The sequence below is a fragment of the Carcharodon carcharias genome, chromosome 2 (genome assembly GCF_017639515.1).
Source record: "Carcharodon carcharias isolate sCarCar2 chromosome 2, sCarCar2.pri, whole genome shotgun sequence".
NCBI classification, from domain to species: Eukaryota; Metazoa; Chordata; class Chondrichthyes; order Lamniformes; family Lamnidae; genus Carcharodon; species Carcharodon carcharias.
The window spans coordinates 121219528-121233754 of NC_054468.1; the positions used below are offsets into that span (position 1 = coordinate 121219528).

Genomic DNA, 14227 nt, shown 5'->3' on the forward strand with positions numbered 1-14227 from the left:
ACAGCCACAGCAACCACGACAACAGCAGCACCAGCAACAGCAGAAACAACAACAACAACTACAGGAGCAGCACAATCAGCAGCAGTAGCCGCAGCAACAACAGCAGCAAGAGGAACAGCAACAGCAGCAACAGCCACAGCAACACCCGTGACAGAAGCAGCAACACCAGCAGCAACAGCAACAGCTGCAGCAGCACCACCACCAGCAGCAGCAATAGCAGAACCAGCAGCAAAACCAGCAGTAATAGCAACACCAGCACCAGCAGCAAATGCAGCAGCAGCAGCACCAACTGAAGCAGCAGCAACATCAGCTTTACCTGAAGCAACAGCAGCAGCACCAGCACAAGCAACAGCAGCAACAACAGCTGCAGCAACCACAACATCAGCAGAACTGGCAACAGCAGGAAATACAGCATCTACAGCAACAGCAACAGCAGCATCAACACCAACGACAGAAGCAGCAACACCAATAGCAACAGCAACAGCAGCAGTAACATCAGCAACAAGAGCAACAAAAGTAGAAGGAACACCAGCAGCAGCAGCAGCAGCTCCACCACCAGCAGCAGCAACAGCAGCAGTAGCAGAAAAAGCTACAGCAACAGCAGGAGCAAGAGGAGCAGCAGCACCAACACCAGCAGCAATAGCAGCAGCAGCAGTAACAGCAAAAGCAGTAGCAAGAGGAAAACCAGCAGCAGCACGAACACCAGCAGCAATAGCAGCAGCAGCAGCCACAGCACCAGCAAAGGCAGCAACAGCAAAAGCAGTACCAAGAGGAACAGCAGCAGCAGCAACCACAGCCGCAGCAACACCAGCGACAGAAGCAGCAACACCAGCAGAACAAGCAGCAGCAACAGCAGCAACAGCAACAGCAGCTGCAACACCAGCAGCACCAGCAGCAGCAACAACAGCAGAACCAGCAGCAGCAACAGCAGCAACAACAGCACCAGCAGCAACAGCAGCAGCAGCTCCACCAGCAGCAGCAGCAGCAACAGAACCAGCAGCAACACCAGCACTAGCAAGAACATCAAAAGCAGAAGCAAGAGGAACAGCAGCAGCAGCAACCACAGCCGCAGCAACACCAGTGACAGAAGCAGCAACACTAGCGGCAAAAGCAACAGCAGCAGTAGCTCCACCAGAAGCAGCAGGAGCAACAGAACCAGCATCAACACCAGCACTAGCAACAACAGCAAAAGCAGAAGCACGATGAACAGCAGCAGCAGCAACCAAAGCCACAGCAACACCAGTGACAGATGCAGCAACACCAGCAGCAAAGGCAACAGCAGCAGTAGCTCCACCAGAAGCAGCAGCAGCAACAGAACCAGCAGCAACACCAGCAGTAATAGCAACACCAGCAACAGCAGCAACAGCATCAGCAAGAACAGCAGCAACACCAGCACCAACAACAACAGCAGCACCAGCAGCAGCAGCACCAGCAACACCAGCAACAACAGCCACAGCAACCACGACAACAGCAGCACCAGCAACAGCAGAAACAACAACAACTGCAGGAGCAGCACAATCAGCAGCAGTAGCCGCAGCAACAACAGCAGCACCAGCAACAGCAACAGCAGCAACAGCCGCAGCAACACCCGTGACAGAAGCAGCCACACCAGCAGCAACAGCAACAGCTGCAGCAACACCACCACCAGCAGCAGCAGCAGCAGCACCAGCAGCAAAACCAGCCGTAATAGCAACACCAGCACCAGCAGCAACTGCAGCAGCAGCAGCAACTGCACCAGCAGCAACATCAGCTTTACCTGAAGCAACAGCAGCAGCACCAGCACAAGCAACAGCATCAACAACAGCCGCAGCATCCACAACATCAGCAGAACTGGAAACAGCAGGAAATACAGCATCTACAGCAACAGCAACAGCAGCATCAACACCAACGACAGAAGCAGCAACACCAATAGCAACAGCAACAGCAGCAGTAACATCAGCAACAAGAGCAACAAAAGTAGCAGGAACACCAGCAGCAGCAGCAGCTCCACCACCAGCAGCTGCAACAGCAGCTGTAGCAGAAAAAGCTACAGCAACAGAAGGAGCAAGAGGAGCAGCAGCACCAACACCCACAGCAGTAGCAGCAGCAGCAGTCACAGCACCAGCAAAGGCAGCAACAGCAAAAGCAGTACCAAGAGGAACAGCAGCAGCAGCAACCACAGCCGCAGCAACACCAGCGACAGAAGCAGCAACACCAGCAGAACCAGCAGCAGCAACAGCAGCAACAGCAACAGCAGCTGCAACACCAGCAGCACCAGCAACAGCAACACCAGCAGAACCAGCAGCAGCAACAGCAGCAACAACAGCAGCAGCAAAAAAAGTAGCAGCAACACCAGCAGCAACAGCAGCAGCAGCTCCACCAGCAGCAGCAGGAGCAACAGAACCAGCAGCAACACCGGCACTAGCAACAACAGCAAAAGCAGAAGCAAGAGGAACAGCAGCAGCAGCAACAACAGCCGCAGCAACACCAGTGACAGAAGCAGCAACACCAGCAGCAAAAGCAACAGCAGCAGTAGCTCCACCAGAGGGAGCAGCAGCAACAGAACCAGCAGCAACACCAGCGGTATTAGCAACACCAGCAACAGCAGCAACAGCATCAGCAAGAACAGCAGCAACACCAGCACCAACAACAACAGCAGTAACCAGCAGCAGCAACACCAGCAACACCAGCAACAACAGCCACAGCAACCACGACAGCAGCAGCACCAGCAACAGCAGAAACAACAACAACTACAGGAGCAGCACAATCAGCAGCAGTAGCCGCAGCAACAACAGCAGCAAGAGGAACAGCAACAGCAGCAACAGCCGCAGCAACACCCGTGACAGAAGCAGCAACACCAGCAGCAACAGCAACAGCTGCAGCAGCACCACCACCAGCAGCAGCAGCAGCAGAACCAGCAGCAAAACCAGCAGTAATAGCAACACCAGCACCAGCAGCAACTGCAGCAGCAGCAGCAGCAACTGCACCAGCAGCAACATCAGCTTTACCTGAAGCAACAGCAGCAGCACCAGCACAAGCAACAGCATCAACAACAGCCGCAGCAACCACAACATCAGCAGAACTGGCAACAGCAGGAAATACAGCATCTACAGCAACAGCAACAGCAGCATCAACACCAACGACAGAAGCAGCAACACCAATAGCAACAGCAACAGCAGCAGTAACATCAGCAACAAGAGCAACAAAAAGTAGAAGGAACACCAGCAGCAGCAGCTCCACCACCTGCAGCTGCAACAGCAGCAGTAGCAGAAAAAGCTACAGCAACAGCTGGAGCAAAGGAGCAGCAGCACCAACACCAGCAGCAATAGCAGCAGCAGCAGTAACAGCAAAAGCAGTAGCAAGAGGAAAACCAGCAGCAGCACGAACACCAGCAGCAATAGCAGCAGCAGCAGCCACAGCACCAGCAAAGGCAGCAACAGCAAAAGCAGTACCAAGAGGAACAGCAGCAGCAGCAACCACAGCCGCAGCAACACCAGCGACAGAAGCAGCAACACCAGCAGAACCAGCAGCAGCAACATCAGCAACAGCAACAGCAGCTGCAACACCAGCAGCACCAGCAGCAGCAACAACAGCAGAACCAGCAGCAGCAACAGCAGCAACAACAGCAGCAGCAAGAAAAGTAGAAGCAACACCAGCAGCAACAGCAGCAGCAGCTCCACCAGCAGCAGCAGCAGCAACAGAACCAGCAGCAACACCAGCACTAGCAAGAACATCAAAAGCAGAAGCAAGAGGAACAGCAGCAGCAGCAACCACAGCCGCAGCAACACCAGTGACAGAAGCAGCAGCAACAGCAGCAAAAGCAACAGCAGCAGTAGCTCCACCAGGAGCAGCAGCAGCAACAGAACCAGTAGCAACACCAGCAGTAATAGCAACACCAGCAACAGCAGCAACAGCATCAACAAGAACAGCAGCAACACCAGCACCAACAACAACAGCAGTAACCAGCAGCAGCAGCACCAGCAACACAAGCAACAACAGCCACAGCAACCACGACAACAGCAGCACCAGCAACAGCAGAAACAACAACAACTGCAGGAGCAGCACAATCAGCAGCAGTAGCCGCAGCAACAACAGCAGCACCAGCAACAGCAACAGCAGCAACAGCCGCAGCAACACCCGTGACAGAAGCAGCAACACCAGCAGCAACAGCAACAGCTGCAGCAGCAACACCACCAGCAGCAGCAGCATCAGCACCAGCAGCAAAACCAGCCGTAATAGCAACACCAGCAGCAACAGCAACAGCCGCTGCAGCTCCACCACCACCAGCAGCAGCAATAGAAACAGCAGCAGCACCAGCAGTAATAGCAACACCAGCACCAGCAGCAACTGCAGCAGCAGCAGCAGCAACTGCACCAGCAGCAACATCAGCTTTACCTGAAGCAACAGCAGCAGCACCAGCACAAGCAACAAAAGCAACAACAGCCGCAGCAACACAACATCAGCAGAACCGGCAACGGCAGGAAATACACAATCTACAGCAATAGCAACAGCAGCAGCAACACCAATGACAGAAGCAGCAACACCAGCAGCAACAGCAACAGAAACAGCAGTAGCAACACCAGCAGCACCAGCAGCAGCAACACCAGCAGAACCAGCAGCAGCACCAGCAGCAACAACAGCAGCAGCAACAAAAGTAGCAGCAACACCTGGAGCAACAGCAACAGCAGCAGCAGCTCCACCAGAAGCAGCAGCAGCAACAGAACCAGCAGCAACACCAGCAGTAATAGCAACACCAGCAACAGCAGCAACAGCATCAGCAAGAACAGCAGCAACACCAGCACCAACAACAACAGCAGCACCAACAGTAGCAGCACCAGCAACAACAGCAACAACAGCCACAGCAACCACGACAACAGCAGCACCAGCAACAGCAGAAAAAACAACAACTGCAGGAGCAGCACATTCAGCAGCATTAGCCGCAGCAACAACAGCAGCATCAGCAACAGCAACAGCAGCAACAGCCGCTGCAACACCCGTGACAGAAGCAGCAACACCAGCAGCAACAGCAACAGCTGCAGCAGCACCACCAACAGCAGCAGCAGCAACAGAACCAGCAGGAAAACCAACAGTAATAGCAACACCAGCACCAGCAGCAACTGCAGCAGCAGCAGCAGCAACCTCACCAGCAGCAACATCAGCTTTACCTGAAGCAACAGCAGCAGCACCAGCACAAGCAACAGCAGCAACACCAGCCGCAGCAACCACAACATCAGCAGAACTGGCAACAGCAGGAAATACAGCATCTACAGCAACAGCAACAGCAGCATCAACACCAACGACAGAAGCAGCGACACCAATAGCAACAGCAACAGCAGCAGTAACATCAGCAACAAGAGCAACAAAAGTAGCAGGAACACCAGCAGCAGCAGCAGCACCACCACCAGCAGCTGCAACAGCAGCTGTAGCAGAAAAAGCTACAGCAACAGCAGGAGCAAGAGGAGCAGCAGCACCAACACCAGCAGCAGTAGCAGCAGCAGCAGTCACAGCACCAGCAAAGGCAGCAACAGCAAAAGCAGTACCAAGAGGAACAGCAGCAGCAGCAACCACAGCCGCAGCAACACCAGCGACAGAAGCAGCAACACCAGCAGAACCAGCAGCAGCAACAGCAGCAACAGCAACAGCAGCTGCAACACCAGCAGCACTAGCAACAGCAACACCAGCAGAACCAGCAGCAGCAACAGCAGCAACAACAGCAGCAGCAAAAAAAGTAGAAGCAACGCCAGCAGCAACAGCAGCAGCAGCTCCACCAGCAGCAGCAGGAGCAACAGAACCAGCAGCAACACCGGCACTAGCAACAACAGCAAAAGCAGAAGCAAGAGGAACAGCAGCAGCAGCAACAACAGCCGCAGCAACACCAGTGACAGAAGCAGCAACACCAGCAGCAAAAGCAACAGCAGCGGTAGCTCCACCAGAAGGAGCAGCAGCAACAGAACCAGCAGCAACACCAGCAGTAATAGCAACACCAGCAACAGCAGCAACAGCATCAGCAAGAACAGCAGCAACACCAGCACCAACAACAACAGCAGTAACCAGCAGCAGCAGCACCAGCAACACCAGCAACAACAGCCACAGCAACCACGACAACAGCAGCACCAGCAACAGCAGAAACAACAACAACTACAGGAGCAGCACAATCAGCAGCAGTAGCCGCAGCAACAACAGCAGCAAGAGGAAAAGCAACAGCAGCAACAGCCGCAGCAACACCCGTGACAGAAGCAGCAACACCAGCATCAACAGCCACAGCAACCACGACAACAGCAGCACCAGCAACAGCAGAAACAACAACAACTACAGGAGCAGCACAATCAGCAGCAGTAGCCGCAGCAAAAACAGCAGCAAGAGGAACAGCAACAGCAGCAACAGCCGCAGCAACACCCGTGACAGAAGCAGCAACACCAGCAGCAACAGCAACAGCTGCAGCAGCAACACCACCAGCAGCAGCAGCATCAGCACCAGCAGCAAAACCAGCCGTAATAGCAACACCAGCACCAGCAGCAACTGCAGCAGCAGCAGCAGCAACTGCACAAGCAGCAACATCAGCTTTACCTGAAGCAACAGCAGCAGCACCAGCACAAGCAACAGCAGCAACAACAGCCGCAGCAACCACAACATCAGCAGAACTGGCAACAGCAGGAAATACAGCATCTACAGCAGCAGCAACAGCAGCAACAACACCAACGACAGAAGCAGCAACAGCAATAGCAACAGCAACAAAGCAGCAGTAACATCAGCAGCAGGAGCGACAAAAGTAGCAGCAACACCTGGAGCAGCAGCAGCAGCTCCATCTCCAGCAGCAGCAACAATAGCAGCAACAGCAACAACAGCAACAGCAACACCAGCATCAGCAACACCTACACAGAAGCAGCAACATCAGCAGCAACAGCAACAGCAGCAGCAACATCAGCAGCAGCAGCGACAAAAGTAGCAGCAACACCAGCAGCAGCAGCAGCTCCACCACCAGCAGCAGCAACAGCAGCAGTAGCAGCAATAGCTACAGCAGCAACAACAGCCGCAGCAACACCCCCGACAGAAGCAGCAACACCAGCAGCAACACCAACAGCCGCAGCATCATCAGCAACAAGAGCAACAAAAGTAGCAGGAACACCAGCAGCAGCAGCAGCAGCTCCACCACCAGCAGCAGCAACAGACGCAGTAGCAGAAATAGCTACAGCAACAGCAGGAGCAAGAGGAGCAGCAGCACCAACACCAGCAGCAATAGCAGCAGCAGCAGTAACAGCAAAAGCAGTAGCAGGAGGAAAACCAGCAGCAGCACGAACACCAGCAGCAATAGCAGCAGCATCATCCACAGCACCAGCAAAGGCAGCAACAGCAAAAGCAGTAGCAAGAGGAACAGCAGCAGCTGCACCAACAGCAGCAGCAACATCATCAACAGCGACAAAAATAGCAGCAACACCAGCAGCAGCAGCAGCAGCTCCACCAGCAGCAACAGCAACAATAGCAGCCAAAGCAACACCAGTAACAGCAACACCAGCAGCAGCAACACCTACGACAGAAGCAGCAACACCAGCAGCAACAGCAACAGCAGCAGCAACATCAGCAGCAGCAGCAAAAAAAGTAGCAGCAAAACCAGCAGCAGCTGCAGCAGCTCAAGCACCAGAAGCAGCAACAGTAGTAATAGCAGCAATAGCTAAAGCAGCAACAACAGCCGCAGCAACACCAGCGACAGAAGCGGCAACACCAGCAGAACCAGCAGAAGCAACAGCAGCAACAGCAACAGTAGCAGCAACACCAGCAGCACCAGCAGCAGCAACACCAGCAGAACCATCAGCAGCAACAGCAGCAACAATAGCAGCAGCAAAAAAAGTAGCAGCAACACCAGCAGCAACAGCAGCAACAGAACCTGCAGCAACACCAGCACTAGCAACAACAGTGGCACCAGCAGCAGCAGCATCAGCGACAACAGCAACAACAGCCGCAGCAACCACGACAACAGCAGCACCAGCAACAGCAGAAACAACTGCAACTGCATGAGCAGCACAATCAGCAGCAGTAGCCGCAGCAACAACAGCAGCACCAGCACCAGCAACAGCAGCAACAGCCGCAGCAACACCAGTGACAGAAGCAGCAACAGCAGCAGCAACAGCAACAGCCGCTGCAGCTCCAACACCAGCAGCAGCAGCAACAGAAACAGCAGCAACACCAGCAGTAATAGCAACACCAGCACCAGCAGCAACTGCAGCAGCAGCAGCAGCAACTGCACCAGCAGCAACATCAGCTTTACCTGAAGCAACAGCCGCAGCACCAGCACAAGCAACAGCAGCAACAAAAGCCGCAGCAACACAACATCAGCAGAACCGGCAACGGCAGGAAATACACAATCTACAGCAATAGCAACAGCAACAGCAACACCAATGACAGAAGCAGCAACACCAGCAGCAACAGCAACAGAAACAGCAGTAGCAACACCAGCAGCACCAGCAGCAGCAACACCAGCAGAACCAGCAGCAGCACCAGCAGCAACAACAGCAGCAGCAACAAAAGTAGCAGCAACACCTGGAGCAACAGCAACAGCAGCAGTAGCTCCACCAGAAGCAGCAGCAGCAACAGAACCAGCAGCAACACCAGCAGTAATAGCAACACCAGCAACAGCAGCAACAGCATCAGCAAGAACAGCAGCAACACCAGCACCAACAACAACAGCAGCACCAACAGTAGCAGCACCAGCAACAACAGCAACAACAGCCACAGCAACCACGACAACAGCAGCACCAGCAACAGCAGAAACAACAACAACTGCAGGAGCAGCACAATCAGCAGCAGTAGCTGCAGCAACCACAGCAGCATCAGCAACAGCAACAGCAGCAACAGCCGCAGCAACACCCGTGACAGAAGCAGCAACACCAGCAGCAACAGCAACAGCTGCTGCAGCACCAGCAACAGCAGCAGCATCAACAGAACCAGCAGCAAAACCAGCCGTAATAGCAACACCAGCACCAGCAGCAACTGCAGCAGCAGCAGCAGCAACTGCACCAGCAGCAACATCAGCTTTACCTGAAGCAACAGCAGCAGCACCAGCACAAGCAACAGCAGCAACAACAGCCGCAGGAACCACAACATCAGCAGAACTGGCAACAGCAGGAAATACAGCATCTACAGCAACAGCAACAGCAGCAGCAACACCAACGACAGAAGCAGCAACACCAACAGCAACAGCAACAGCAGCAGTAACATCAGCAGCAGCAGCGACAAAAGTAGCAGCAACACCTGCAGCAGCAGCAGCAGCTCCACCTCCAGCAGCAGCAAAAATAGCAGCAACAGCAACAGCAGCAACAGCAACACTAGCATCAGCAACACATACACAGAAGCAGCAACACCAGCAGCAACAGCAACAGCAGCAGCAACATCAGCAGCAGCAGCGACAATTTAGCAGCAACACCAGCAGTAGCAGCAGCAGCTCCACCACCAGTAGCAGCAACAGCAGCAGTAGCAGCAATAGCTACAGCAGCAACAACAGCCGCAGCATCATCAGCAACAAGAGCAACAAAAGTAGCAGGAACACCAGCAGCAGCAGCAGCAGCTCCACCAACAGCAGCAGCAACAGCAGCAGTAGCAGAAATAGCTGCAGCAACAGCAGGAGCAAGAGGAGCATCAGCACCAACACCAGCAGCAATAGCAGCAGCAGCTGCAACACCAGCAGCACCAGCAGCAGCAACAACAGCAGAACCAGCAGCAGCAACAGCAGCAACAACAGCAGCAGCAAGAAAAGTAGAAGCAACACCAGCAGCAACAGCAGCAGCAGCTCCACCAGCAGCAGCAGCAGCAACAGAACCAGCAGCAACACCAGCACTAGCAAGAACATCAAAAGCAGAAGCAAGAGGAACAGCAGCAGCAGCAACCACAGCCGCAGCAACACCAGTGACAGAAGCAGCAGCAACAGCAGCAAAAGCAACAGCAGCAGTAGCTCCACCAGGAGCAGCAGCAGCAACAGAACCAGTAGCAACACCAGCAGTAATAGCAACACCAGCAACAGCAGCAACAGCATCAACAAGAACAGCAGCAACACCAGCACCAACAACAACAGCAGTAACCAGCAGCAGCAGCACCAGCAACACCAGCAACAACAGCCACAGCAACCACGACAACAGCAGCACCAGCAACAGCAGAAACAACAACAACTGCAGGAGCAGCACAATCAGCAGCAGTAGCCGCAGCAACAACAGCAGCACCAGCAACAGCAACAGCAGCAACAGCCGCAGCAACACCCGTGACAGAAGCAGCAACACCAGCAGCAACAGCAACAGCTGCAGCAGCAACACCACCAGCAGCAGCAGCATCAGCACCAGCAGCAAAACCAGCCGTAATAGCAACACCAGCACCAGCAGCAACTGCAGCAGCAGCAGCAGCAACTGCACAAGCAGCAACATCAGCTTTACCTGAAGCATCAGCAGCAGCACCAGCACAAGCAACAGCAGCAACAACAGCCGCAGCAACCACAACATCAGCAGAACTGGCAACAGCAGGAAATACAGCATCTACAGCAGCAGCAACAGCAGCAACAACACCAACGACAGAAGCAGCAACAGCAATAGCAACAGCAACAGCAGCAGTAACATCAGCAGCAGGAGCGACAAAAGTAGCAGCAACACCTGGAGCAGCAGCAGCAGCTCCACCTCCAGCAGCAGCAACAATAGCAGCAACAGCAACAACAGCAACAGCAACACCAGCATCAGCAACACCTACACAGAAGCAGCAACACCAGCAGCAACAGCAACAGCAGCAGCAACATCAGCAGCAGCAGCAACAAAAGTAGCAGCAACAACAGCAGAAGCAGAAGCAGCTCCACCACCAGCAGCAGCAACAGCAGCAGTAGCAGCAATAGCTACAGCAGCAACAACAGCCGCAGCAACACCAGCAACAGAAGCAGCAACACCAGCAGCAACAGCAACAGCCTCAGCATCATCAGCATTTGGAGCAACAAAAGTAGCAGGAACACCAGCAGCAGCAGCAGCAGCTCCACCACCAGCAGCAGCAACAGCAGCAGTAGCAGAAATAGCTACAGCAACAGCAGGAGCCAGAGGAGCAGCAGCACCAACACCAGCAGCAATAGCAGCAGCAGCAGTAACAGCAAAAGCAGTAGCAAGAGGAAAACCAGCAGCAGCACGAAGACCAGCAGCAATAGCAGCAGCAGCCACAGCACCAGCAAATTCAGCAACAGCAAAAGCAGTAGCAAGAGGAACAGCAGCAGCAGCACCAACAGCAGCATAAACATCATCAGCAGCAGTGACAAAAATAGCAGCAACACCCGCAGCAGCAGCTCCACAACCAGCAACAGCAACAATAGCAGCCAAAGCAACACCAGTAACAGCAGCACCAGCAGCTGCAACACCTACGACAGAAGCAGCAGCACCAGCAGCAACAGCAACAGCAGCAGCAACATCAGCAGCAGCAGCAACAAAAGTAGCAGCAAAACCAGCAGCAGCTGCAGCAGCTCCAGCACCAGCAGCAGCAACAGTAGAAATAGCAGCAATAGCTTCAGCAGCAACAACAGCCGCAGCAACACCAGCGACAGAAGCAGCAACACCAGCAGAACCAGCAGAAGCAAGAGCAGCAACAGCAACAGCAGCTGCAACACCAGCAGCACCAGCAGCAGCAACACCAGCAGAACCAGCAGCAGCAACAGCAGCAACAATAGCAGCAGCAAAAAAAGTAGCAGCAACACCAGCAGCAACAGCAATAGCAGCAGCAGCTCCACCAGCAGCAACAGCAGCAACGGAACCTGCAGCAACACCAGCACTAGCAACAACAGCAGCACCAGCAGCAGCAGCATCAGCGACAACAGCAACAACAGCCGCAGCAACCACGACAACAGCAGCACCAGCAACAGCAGAAACAACAGCAACTGCATGAGCAGCACAATCAGCAGCAGTAGCCGCAGCAACAACAGCAGCACCAGCACCAGCAACAGCAGCAACAGCCGCAGCAACGCCAGTGACAGAAGCAGCAACACCAGCAGCAACAGCAACAGCCGCTGCAACTCCACCACCACCAGCAGCAGCAATAGAAACAGCAGCAACACCAGCAGTAATAGCAACACCAGCACCAGCAGCAACTGCAGCAGCAGCAGCAGCAACTGCACCAGCAGCAACATCAGCTTTACCTGAAGCAACAGCAGCAGCACCAGCACAAGCAACAAAAGCAACAACAGCCGCAGCAACACAACATCAGCAGAACCGGCAACGGCAGGAAATACACAATCTACAGCAATAGCAACAGCAGCAGCAACACCAATGACAGAAGCAGCAACACCAGCAGCAACAGCAACAGAAACAGCAGTAGCAACACCAGCAGCACCAGCAGCAGCAACACCAGCAGAACCAGCAGCAGCACCAGCAGCAACAACAGCAGCAGCAACAAAAGTAGCAGCAACACCTGGAGCAACAGCAACAGCAGCAGCAGCTCCACCAGAAGCAGCAGCAGCAACAGAACCAGCAGCAACACCAGCAGTAATAGCAACACCAGCAACAGCAGCAACAGCATCAGCAAGAACAGCAGCAACACCAGCACCAACAACAACAGCAGCACCAACAGTAGCAGCACCAGCAACAACAGCAACAACAGCCACAGCAACCACGACAACAGCAGCACCAGCAACAGCAGAAAAAACAACAACTGCAGGAGCAGCACAATCAGCAGCAGTAGCCGCAGCAACAACAGCAGCATCAGCAACAGCAACAGCAGCAACAGCCACAGCAACACCCGTGACAGAAGCAGCAACACCAGCAGCAACAGCAACAGCTGCAGCAGCACCACCAACAGCAGCAGCAGCAACAGAACCAGCAGCAAAACCAACAGTAATAGCAACACCAGCACCAGCAGCAACTGCAGCAGCAGCAGCAGCAACTGCACCAGCAGCAACATCAGCTTTACCTGAAGCAACAGCAGCAGCACCAGCACAAGCAACAGCAGCAACACCAGCCGCAGCAACCACAACATCAGCAGAACTGGCAACAGCAGGAAATACAGCATCTACAGCAACAGCAACAGCAGCATCAACACCAACGACAGAAGCAGCAACACCAATAGCAACAGCAACAGCAGCAGTAACATCAGCAACAAGAGCAACAAAAGTAGCAGGAACACCAGCAGCAGCAGCAGCCCCACCACCAGCAGCTGCAACAGCAGCTGTAGCAGAAAAAGCTACAGCAACAGCAGGAGCAAGAGGAGCAGCAGCACCAACACCAGCAGCAGTAGCAGCAGCAGCAGTCACAGCACCAGCAAAGGCAGCAACAGCAAAAGCAGTACCAAGAGGAACAGCAGCAGCAGCAACCACAGCCACAGCAACACCAGCGACAGAAGCAGCAACACCAGCAGAACCAGCAGCAGCAACAGCAGCAACAGCAACAGCAGCTGCAACACCAGCAGCACTAGCAACAGCAACACCAGCAGAACCAGCAGCAGCAACAGCAGCAACAACAGCAGCAGCAAAAAAAGTAGAAGCAACGCCAGCAGCAACAGCAGCAGCAGCTCCACCAGCAGCAGCAGGAGCAACAGAACCAGCAGCAACACCGGCACTAGCAACAACAGCAAAAGCAGAAGCAAGAGGAACAGCAGCAGCAGCAACAACAGCCGCAGCAACACCAGTGACAGAAGCAGCAACACCAGCAGCAAAAGCAACAGCAGCAGTAGCTCCACCAGAAGGAGCAGCAGCAACAGAACCAGCAGCAACACCAGCAGTAATAGCAACACCAGCAACAGCAGCAACAGCATCAGCAAGAACAGCAGCAACACCAGCACCAACAACAACAGCAGTAACCAGTAGCAGCAGCACCAGCAACACCAGCAACAACAGCCACAGCAACCACGACAACAGCAGCACCAGCAACAGCAGAAACAACAACAACTACAGGAGCAGCACAATCAGCAGCAGTAGCCGCAGCAACAACAGCAGCAAGAGGAACAGCAACAGCAGCAACAGCCGCAGCAACACCCGTGACAGAAGCAGCAACACCAGCAGCAACAGCAACAGCTGCAGCAGCACCACCACCAGCAGCAGCAGCAGCAGAACCAGCAGCAAAACCAGCAGTAATAGCAACACCAGCACCAGCAGCAACTGCAGCAGCAGCAGCAGCAACTGCACCAGCAGCAACATCAGCTTTACCTGAAGCAACAGCAGCAGCACCAGCAGAAGCAACAGCAGCAACAACAGCCGCATCAACCACAACATCAGCAGAACTGGCAACAGCAGGAAATACAGCATCTACAGCAA

The 14227-nt window shown here is 54.1% G+C and overlaps 2 pseudogenes; both read left to right on the plus strand.

Moving 5' to 3' along the window:
* The first annotated feature begins 11549 nt into the window (after window positions 1–11549).
* LOC121291980 lies at window positions 11550–11939 on the plus strand (annotated as a pseudogene).
* A 115-nt stretch (window positions 11940–12054) lies between these two features.
* The window catches only part of LOC121288118, a 39556-nt pseudogene continuing 37383 nt past the window's right edge, over window positions 12055–14227 (plus strand).